The sequence below is a fragment of the Alligator sinensis genome, unplaced genomic scaffold (assembly GCF_000455745.1).
Source record: "Alligator sinensis unplaced genomic scaffold, ASM45574v1 scaffold547_1, whole genome shotgun sequence".
NCBI lineage: Eukaryota > Metazoa > Chordata > Crocodylia > Alligatoridae > Alligator > Alligator sinensis.
Window position 1 is genome coordinate 387,936 of NW_005842217.1, and position 10,587 is coordinate 398,522.

The window sequence follows — 10,587 nt, forward strand, 5'->3', positions numbered from 1 at the left end:
TCAGATCAAGCCTGGACTATGACGGTTGCATAATTCCCAGGCAGGGTCATGCAGGAGCAGCTGCACAAGTGGTGTGAACACCAGGTCCATCTCAAGCTGAACAAAGTTGATTTTTGCTCTTGCCCGTCTTTGCAAAAAGGGACAGCTCATGTGTTTTGCAGGGCAGCACCTAGTCCTATATGACCCAGAGCATCCTTCACTCCTGTTAAAACCCATGAGAGTTCAGGGGGCCTCAGCCTTTTCTCAGGGCTTGCTCTTGAAGCCCATTGGAAGACAATGGAAAGAAGTTTGTAGACTTCCGTAGTCCTTGGACTAGATGCTAAGAAAGGACTGAACACCTTTGACTCCATTGGACTCTGGATCTGGCTCGGGCTGCTAAGTAGCCTGCAAGATCAGGTACCAGATAGAGGAAAAAAACCTCCTGGTTAGTTATTCAAGGAATTCAACTGTTTCTTCCCTTTAATTCCCTTCAATGTGTGCCATATGAGGTTCTGGTGAGCATTATTTTACAGGTTTTAGACGGGTTAAGTATAAGTGATTTTAGAGTAACTTAGATCTGAGAGTCCCAATTGCTTACAGGCTAAACTTGACATCTCCTTTCACAACGATCCTTCCACTGACTGTTCAAACATGCCAGGGACACAGCCTTTCTCTCCATGTCTCAGTGGAGTGTCAGCATTTTAATTCAGGCACTGGATTCAGTCTAGGAGAAGCCAGGCTAGGAAAGCCATGCATGGAGCTAGACGGGGTAATTTTTAGCCTCTTTTTTCTATACTCCATCACATCAGCAAGCCTCTGCTAGAGCACAATTAGACCAACAATTAAAAACCTCCAGTGTTTTCATGAAGTATCAATGTTCTTAGCTGTATGTGGCTTGTGGGGAACATGACAGCTTGATAATATAACACAAGCTGAAAGACCAGTAAAGTAATGCCAAGGCAGCCAGGAGAAATCAAAGCTGAGGGCCATATGTTGCCTCAAAACTCCCACTGGTGTCAGCAACAATGATCCTGCCTTTCTAGAGCTGCTTCCATCCAAAGAGACGCTGAGCGCAGCGATACAGGGACTATTCATAAGGATCATTTCACCCCTTTTAGGAAAGTTATGTGACCTCTTCTAATACCAGGCAACAATTTAGGATAGGAAGAAAGACTCCATTTGCTGCTTTGGGGCAGCTGGGATCAGAAGCATGTCATTATTCTGTATGAAAAGCAGCCAGGACACCAAGTCCTGCCTCTGCAGCTCTCTTGAGAAAGGTGCTACAGGATCATTAAACTCCTAAATGGGTCCAAACTTCTGCGCTGTGCTTCCACCAAGCAATCTTGCATTGTGATACTCATCCCCTAATGACAAGGCCACAGGTTCTTCTCTTCACAAGGCCCTGCCTGATTCACTGCACAAGATGGAAGGTGCTAAATTAATGAGCAGCGATTCAGTATTGGTTCTCTCCTCATTGTTCAATGCAGGGGCCTAGGTCTTATTTACAGCACGCTGTTTAAACCTTGCTCTGAAAACAGACTTTCCCATTTCTGAATGGGCTGCTCCATAGTGCTCACCATTGTGGCATGTGAGCGCCTTGCAAGCAAATTCATTTATCTTCTTCCCCTAATGGAGTCGGGGTCCTGCAGGCAAGTGCTTCATTTGCTAGCTACATAATAGCAATCTATTTCTAGAGCAGAGTCGCTCCTGTACACTGAATATAGCACAAGCCCAAAGGTAAAAATAGCAAGTAGTCATATAATAATTAGACAGGCTCATAATGCAGGTGCACAAGGGAACTGAATTAAGGTACCCCAGAATCAGAAGTTTGGACCCACTTGGGAGTTTAATTCTGGTACTAACTTCTGAGTGCTTAATTTTGCAACTCCCATAATGCTCTTTAACATAGTTCTTGATGTTTAATTTCCTTGTTTTGTGGGGCCTGTATTTTTTTTATAAAGAGCAAACTACCCAAACACATCCCATCATATGGGTGTCTTCATAATGCCACATGCATCATCAGCAGGACTGGACCACTAGAGCGAAGGGAGTAAATGAGGTGACAAAAATGCACCTCTCTGGCACAACAGACAGCCCTCCACATCATTTCCAGTCCTTGCTCCACAGCGTAAGGAGCTATTGAAAGGAAAGATCTCAAGAACATTATGGCCTGGGCAGATCAACATTTTCTCCTGTAGCCTCATCTGCAGAAATAGATGAACCACTTTGGCTGAAATTAAACATCGGTCAGCTCGAGACAGAAACCTAGCACAGAAAATCTCCCCAAGAGTTACAAAGTTTGGTAAAGTTATAAGCAAATGAAAACTGGGTCTTGTGGTAGGAAATGTTGGACAACCTTATTAATAAGTGATGCTATTGGCCTTGCCGACAAGGTCTAGGTCCTGTGCATAAGATGCTAGCCTGGGAGTCAAGAAAATTGGTTTGTACCACCAACTTACTCTATTCTGGGGAGTCATTATGGGTGCTTGTACACGCGACACAATTGGCTTTTAAAGTGGCTTAATTGCCCTGCTTTAATGGCATCACTGTTTACACGTTTGGCAGCGTAATTTGCTTTAATATTGTGATGATGTACACGTTTGGCAGCGTATTTCACTTTAAATAACCTTGTTACATAGCAAGGTAAAACCCATCCAGGGTATTTTAGTTTGCTATGTAACAAACTGCAACGGTGCACAGGGCGCTGGAAGCTCGTCCCCGCTTCCTTCTCCCATCACCAGCACACCCAGCCGCCCTCCTGCCACCTTGGTACACTGTCCCAGGGGCAAGCCAGCTCATTTCTCAGTGGTCCCAGGTGGCGGCAAGGTGGCAGGGAAGGTGCACAGGGTGCTGGAGCCTACCTGCCTCTCTCGGGGCTGGGGGGACGAGCTGCCAGCAGTCTGAACAGCCCCTGAGCTGCCTGGACCTTCCCTCCACAGTGGTGGCACCTCCCCAGGTGGCACCTACCTGCTAGCACCCTGCCCAGGTGGTCCCAGGGAATGCCGCCACCATGGAGGAAAGCACCGGGCCACGCACAGCTCAGGGGCTGTGTACCCCTGCAGCAGCTCATGCAGGCAGGCTCCATTGAGGAAAAAAAAGAAAGAAGCAGTGAGGAGCCTGATCTTTATTATTATTATTATTATTATTATTATTCCCGGAGCCTGCCTACCTGCCTGAGGTGTGCAGAGTGTGATGCTTCCCTCCACGGTGGTGATGCCCCCCAGGACCACCTGGGTGGGCTGCTAGCAGGCAGGTGCTGCTTGGGGGGTGCCACCACCATGGAGGGAAGGTCCGGGGTCCCCCACAGCTCAGGGACTGCTCAGCCCGCTGGCAGCTCACCCCACTCTTTGCGGGGGAGGCGGGGAAGGATCGGGCCCCTCCCTGCTTTTTTTGTTCTGGTAGAGCCTGCCCGGGGGGTGGGAAGGCAGGCAGGTGAGCTGACGGGGGGCCGTGACACACTGTGATCTCACGTGACCTGACGGAGGTCCCTAAATTGAAACAGTGGGTTTTTAAATGACACAGGTGAAAACCCACCAATTAAAAACCCACTGTTTCAATTTAGGGAGAACTAGACCCCCGTCATGTGTACAAGCGCCCGATATCACTGTGACTTCTCTTTTTATGCTTGGTCTAATTCTGTTCAGATTGTAAGGTTTTTTAGGGCAGGGACTCTCACTACATTTTTGCACAGGGCCGAGCACACAACAGGGCTGCAGTTTTTGTTGGGTGTTATTGCAATATAAACTGCCCTCCAAAAACCAGGCAGTGACATTGGCCCTGTCCTAATTCTGGAGGAAGAGCGCCACTTAAGTGAATGATTAACACTTCTTGCTGAAACCTAGGTTTTCATTAGCAGTCTCCCACCCAAGTAGTCGTCATGCCTTGCCAGGCTTTTAAGATCTGGCAGGTCACAGCAGGAGAGTGGTACATGGATCAGGGACTGTATTGGAAACAACAAGCAGATCAGTCATTGAGAACAGGCTAGGAGTACTTTATGGCAATTTTCTACCTAGTAAAATAGTGGTCCAACTTTCCGCGTTGATGGTAGGCTCTCACTTCATGTCACCAACTTATTTTAAAATGTAGTTTTATATCCTTTATTTCACATATAGCATACAGCTCATTTTGCCCTACTGCAGTAAATTACATCCAAGAGTCCCAAACTGCTTGAGAAAACAGTAGATTACTAAGTGGAACCATCTCAACGTTTTCTGTTGAAATCTTTTCTGCAGGGTGGGGTAGGGCCGGAGAAGGGCAGGAAAAATTTTTTTGGACAAAATATTTGCAATAAGCCCTTTCTGTCAAAGCATATGGTTTTTCTTCTGAAAAAAAAAGGTTTTATTTTTAAGCAAAACTCTCCAGAAAATTAAGAAACAAATTCTGACCAATTACTAAAAAAAAAAAAAGAACTTTTATCAGTTTATTTCACAGTGAGAAAATATGTTTTCCATCTAGCTCTATTCTGATACTTCAGCACCCCTCAGAGTTATAATAATAATAATATATTATAATAATATTAGCTCCTTTTTACAGACAGGAATGCTGAGCCTCCATATACCTTAAAAATGTGCCTGCGTCCTAACACGTACTGGTAAGATAACACCACCAGCAAGCCTGGAACAGAGCCAGAAGCAAAATCCCGATCTCTCAAGCATATTGCTCTGACTATATTTCCTTCCTTTCCATGTTAAACTTTGAAAGGATTATCCCATATTCTAGCAATTAGATTTTTGATTACGTGACAAGAGTAACTTGAAAAGTGCAGGAGGTTTGGTTCACATCATAATCAGATGCTTTTATCCAAACATGGGCAGGCAAATCCCATGAGACTTCTACTATTACTCAGTCTCAGCCAACTCAGACTGCCTTCCTCGTACATCATTACTCTAGTATTTCCACTTTCAGTGCCGGCCAACACCAAGTACCGACGATGCAAATGAAAAATTAAAAAGGGCTAAGAGAAACATCATCCAGACTTTTTCTACCCTGAAAACAGGGTCTGAATTTGGTTCAATTTAAATCAGCTTATTCTGTGAACTATTTCGCATCCGCTTTCACACACATTGCAGGGTCCTTCAGCCTTTAAGTTCTCTGACTGATTTCTCCAATATCCCTAATGCAATTAATGTGACAAGATAAAGGGATCATCAAGTCCTATTACATTTTTCTCCCTTGGTAAAGGATTGATGACAACTAGGAATCCGAATCTCTTTGAATTACATTTGCCACAAAAGAGTACATTAAGTAACAGAATGTAATAAAATCATTGTCGACCAGCTTGAAGAATAGAGTAAGTCCTCCTGACAAAATTGCGGGTTATTTTCTAGAGCACTCTACAGCTCAAACATTTAACAGTGGCCGGCAGTGGGGAGGAAGGGGGCAACAGGACAGCAGGAAGGGAGGGAGATGGGCAGTAACTCAGTGATTAGAAAACTAGGCTGATGTTCGGAAGACACAGAGGTCTAATTCTCTCTGTCGTATGAGCCATAAACCACTCTGTGCCTCAGTTTGCTCAGCTGTGAAATGGGAATAATACCATTGCTCTCCCCCATGGAGGTGGTTGTAAGAGTAAATCTGTTACAGATGGTAAGGCTCTCCATGATTATAGTAATGGGTACCATATACGTACTTAGGTAGAATGAGCACCTCCTTCGCTTTGGTGCATGTCAATTAGCCAGGCTTATGATTTGCGACCTTGCATCCAATGATGAAACTATAGGTCTCCTACAGAATGCAGAAGGCAGCCTAGTTATGGATGATGCAGAGAAAACTGGAGTATTTAAGGCCTTTTGTATTTTAGTCTTTGCAAGCAGGGACAGCTACCTGATGACAAGTGCAGATGGCAGCAAAGATAGGGAAGGCGTTAAACAACCAAAAGTCATATCAGAACAGGTTAGGGGTTACATAGAGAAGCTAAATGCTTTCAGGTCAGCAGGGCCGGATGGGATGCACCCTAGGGTGCTGAAGGTATTGAGGTCATTTCAGAGCCATTGGCTATCCTCTTTGAGAACTCATGGACGTTGGGCGAGGTTCCAAATGATTGGAAAAGGACAAATAGGAAGGAGTAGGATTCGGGAACTTATAGACCAGTCAGTCTGACCTCAGTACTTGGGAAGATCATGGAGCAGGTCTTCAAGGAAACTATTGTAAAGGACCTAAAGGAGAACAAGATATTTAGGAACAGCCAGCATGGATTCACCAAGAGCAAGCCATGCCTGACCAACATGATGTCCTTCATGAGTCCTTCTGGGTGTTGGAGAGCATTAGACAGGATATACCTTAACTTTAGCAAGACTGTTGACACTGTCTTCTATGACATTCTCATTGACAAGCTAAGAAAATACAGATGAGATGCAACTACTGTAAGGTGGATACATAACTGGTTGGATCATTGTGCTCAATGAATAGTCATGAACAGCTCAACGTCTAGTTGGGAGAACATATCAAGTGGGGTTCCCCAGGGGTCTGTCCTGGGGCTGGTGTTGTTCAACTTCTTCATGAATGATTTGGACAATGGGATTGAGCATATGATTACCACCAGCAAAGGATGCACTGCTGCAAGAAAATACCTGGGGTAACAGTAGACCATGATCTGAATATGAGCTGACATAGTGTGGTCTTGTAAAAAAGGCCAAAATTATACTGGATGAGAGCAGTATCACAAGCAAATCAAGAGAAGAGATTCTTCTGCTTTATTCAGCACTGCTGAGGCCTCACCAAGAGTACTGTGTCCAGTTCTGGGCCATACACTTCAAGAAAGATGTGGATAGATTGGTAAGCCCAGTTGAGAGACACAAAAATGACAGAGGCCTGGGAAGCACGATTTATGAAGCAAGAACTAGCGTTATTTAGTTTAGAGAAGAGAAGATTGAGGGGGTATTCAATAGCAATCTTCAAATACCTGAAAGGTGATTAGAAAGAGGATGGAGATGGGGGCGGGTTTTGTGGCCACAGAGGGGGGGACAAGGAGCAATGGCCTCAAGTTGCAGCAGAGGACATTCAGGTTGGAAATTAAGGAGGAACCTTCTGACTATGAGGGTGATCAAGCATAGAAACAGGTTACATAGAGCAGTTGTGCAATCTCCAGACCTGCACATTTTCAAGAACAAGTTGGAAAGACACTTGTCTGGGATGGATTAAGTCAGGGATGATCCTGCCTTGAATGGGGGGTTGGACTAGATGGCCTTATGAGGTCCCTTCCTACTTTCCTATGATAGCAATGTGCAAGAATGAAATCCCACAGTGCCTCAAAGGTGACGTAGGAAGTATGATTGCTCCCAGCTTTGAGTAAGGAAACAAAGTCAGATACAATCAGGGCCTTGCACAGTATGGGCAAACTCAGGGGAGGAGCCTTGAAGCCCCAAATCACAGCGCCTCACTCTAACCATCTACTTCATCTGCTTGATAGAAAAGCTGCACTCCCTACTCATTTGCACATTCAGTCATAAAGACAGCAATTATCCAAAGCCATGGACTTCAGCTGGGGAGTCAGAGTTCAGGACATTCATTCCAAGTTGTTGGTTGAAGTCCATAAAACCCAGTCAGCAGTAAAAATATGATAGGTTACACATGCAGTCACATTCAGATTCCTAGCACAGCAGGGAGTGAACAGCACAGTTGCTGTGCTCTGGCTTTTTCTTCCCTTGCCTATGAACCAAAGGTCTGTTTCATTTGCTTCTATTTTTTATTTACTAGTCAAGGCTTGGGAAATACTTACTAAAAGGAGCGATTTGCTGTTAGTGTTTCTTTCCATTAGTTCATCTTCAAAAGCCAGTATTTATCAGTGAAGGACTAAGCTGGTAAAAAACAGCCCCACAGCCCTGCCCCACTGAGGTCAAAGACTTGATATCAAGGGTCCAGGATTTCACTGGAGTCCCTGCTTTGCAATCTGATTCCCATAACATATGCAAAAAAACCCTTTCTCTTTAAACATTTAAAAGGAGCACTTTGACAAGCTTTTCTTTTAGAAAGGAGGGTGTTTGTGCCTGAAAGTTTGCAATTATTATTATTACTTTTTTTTTGTTGCAAAAATCTAGTTGGTCTAATAAAAGATATCACCTCTACCATGAGTCTTGATCCCTATTGCCTCTAGACCAATATGGTTACAACCTGGATACCTGTCTCTTTACACACACACACACACACACACACACACACACACACACACACACACACACACACACACACACACACACACACACACACACACACACGCACACGCACACGCACACACTCACTCACTCACAGTTAACAGTACACCCATGCCAAAGAGTCTGGCTACAACCTGGATATCTGTCTCTTCGCACACACATGCACACACATGGAGTCAACAGCACACCCCATGCCAAAGAGTCCTGCTTCCTTCCTTCTCGTCTTTTTTATTTTTTGCCCTGTAGCTATGGCTGGGCTGAGCACAGTTGTGCTATTTCTTTTTCCCAATTTGTGTTCGAATTACATTAAGAACCAATCACGACATAACTCCATTTCTTCCACCACTGCATTGTAGAGCCATGAGTGCTAATTTTAGCATAAACTAGGCCTATAAGAACAATTAACTCTAATATCCCAGCACCACCGTCTATTCTCCAAACTCTTAACTGCCTCCTTTGTCAACCAAACAGCACTGCTTTCCTAAAGGGAGAGTAATCTCCAAGGAAAGGCTTATTGTTTCTTTCTACCAGTTACTTTGATTGAATTCCCCCTTGTCTGTTCTCAAACACTCAAGGAAGGTTGTGTATCCTTGGAAAGGTTTATGCAGCTGCTCAGACAGCCAGCCAATGCATATAAACAGGTATACAAGCTGCCATAGCAAAACCATTCATTATTTCAAGAGTGGTAAACCCCATTTGAATCAGAAACACCAAGCCTGGCTGTATGGATTAAGTCTGCTTTCTCTCTCTGTCTCCAGCCTCTCTCTGCTTAAAAACATTTCCAGGTATTCTCGGAGGTTACATGACTTCATTCAAAACCTTCTTAAGATTAATGTTCTGCTGAGGTTTTTATCACTCCTAATTCATCACTGATAGAAGATAATGGAACTGGAAACTTAGTACTTGTGACTGCAGAGAAGCTGACAATCTCATTTTACTGGTATTACTAGTCCTTATAATCACCCCAAAGAACAATTTAGGTTGGTTGTTTCCAAGTCGTCTCCCCCCAACCACCGATGGGTGAGGAGGAAACAATATAGTTGGTTCATAGAGGAAATTATAGGAAGTCTATAGGAGGAACATATTTGTATGTGCACTTAACCTCATCCGTGATACAAATTAGTAGATGCAATAAAACTCTTATTCTTCTTACATACCACAATGTCTTCCTAACTGACTGTTGCAAATGGTCTTATCAGCGCCAGCTCAAAACTTCCCACTATTTCTACTCCTGATGCAGCTGCACTTCTGCCTATAATAACAAATTTCACCCCTGCTTTGGCTGAGCTCGTCTAACCACAGGATGAAATCAGAAGTCTGCCGTGCCTACAGATTTGTTGCAATGTGAGTTTGGTGAGATAATGATCTTCACCTATTGGCACAAAGCAGTTTCCCCACCTTTTTTTCCTTCAACCTCTCCCATTGGCTCACATGGCCATTGCTGCACTTCTACAAAGTCTACAGTTAGCCCCTTCTCTCCAAAACAAACTGAAAAAAAAATGAGCTTGCATGGTTCCCAAATCCATTACACTTAATATGTGGGGAAGGAGGGATTGATTGAACAGCTATTAATCAAAGGATGGGTTTTATTCTAGTGATGCCATAAAATGCAGTAGCAGAGCTCGAGCGGTTTATTAAATTATAGGAATGCCAAGAAAAATAGATAGCTTTAATAATACATTTTGCCTATCTGTTATATTTTTATACGTAGCTTAGAAAGGAGAATTAAAAAGTTCCGTACCATATAAAATTACAATTTAAAAGGGGGAAAAAAAACCCAAACAAGTCCTCTTACTTTGTACTCTGCAATGATAACATTTATTCTAGGCCCAAAAGTTTATGCTGCTGCTATCGTCGGATGCTACTACAACAGAGGATGAGGGCAGAGGGTGGGGAAAGTATGAGTTGATTTTTTTCCCCCTTCTGCATCTAAAAGCATGAACTTCTGTTCACTGAGCAAAGGATCCAGCGACTTAGCTTGTTTTCACTCCTTGTTCTACTGGGGTGTTGCCTGATGCTTGGAAAATGGTACTGCTGGTCAGCTAGGGATTTCAATGCAGTGTCTGGGGGTCTCTTTGGTGAAGAGATGTCTTAATTACTAGGTTAACAGTTGCAGCCTAAGGGAGGGGAATGGCCAGGAAGCTTCTGGGCATTTTCAATATCTGGCAGGTATTAGGAGGCTGCTGGAAGGTGAACCCAACGTCTACTATGCCCAGGAATTAAGGGAGGACAAAAATGCCCTAAGAACACCAGTGCCAAGTCCTGTGATGAGAACACCTTACTAAGAGTCAAGGACAAAGCTATTGTGATGGTCAAGGCAATCAGCAGATTTTTGTGACATCGATTTGCATGACAAAGCTTTGCTGAATGATACTGGAAGTTCCTGTATAGAAGTGCACCTCCTGGGTCTAACTGAGGGCGATTCCTAGAAAGCGCCATGAGTTAGACTGATTGTTCC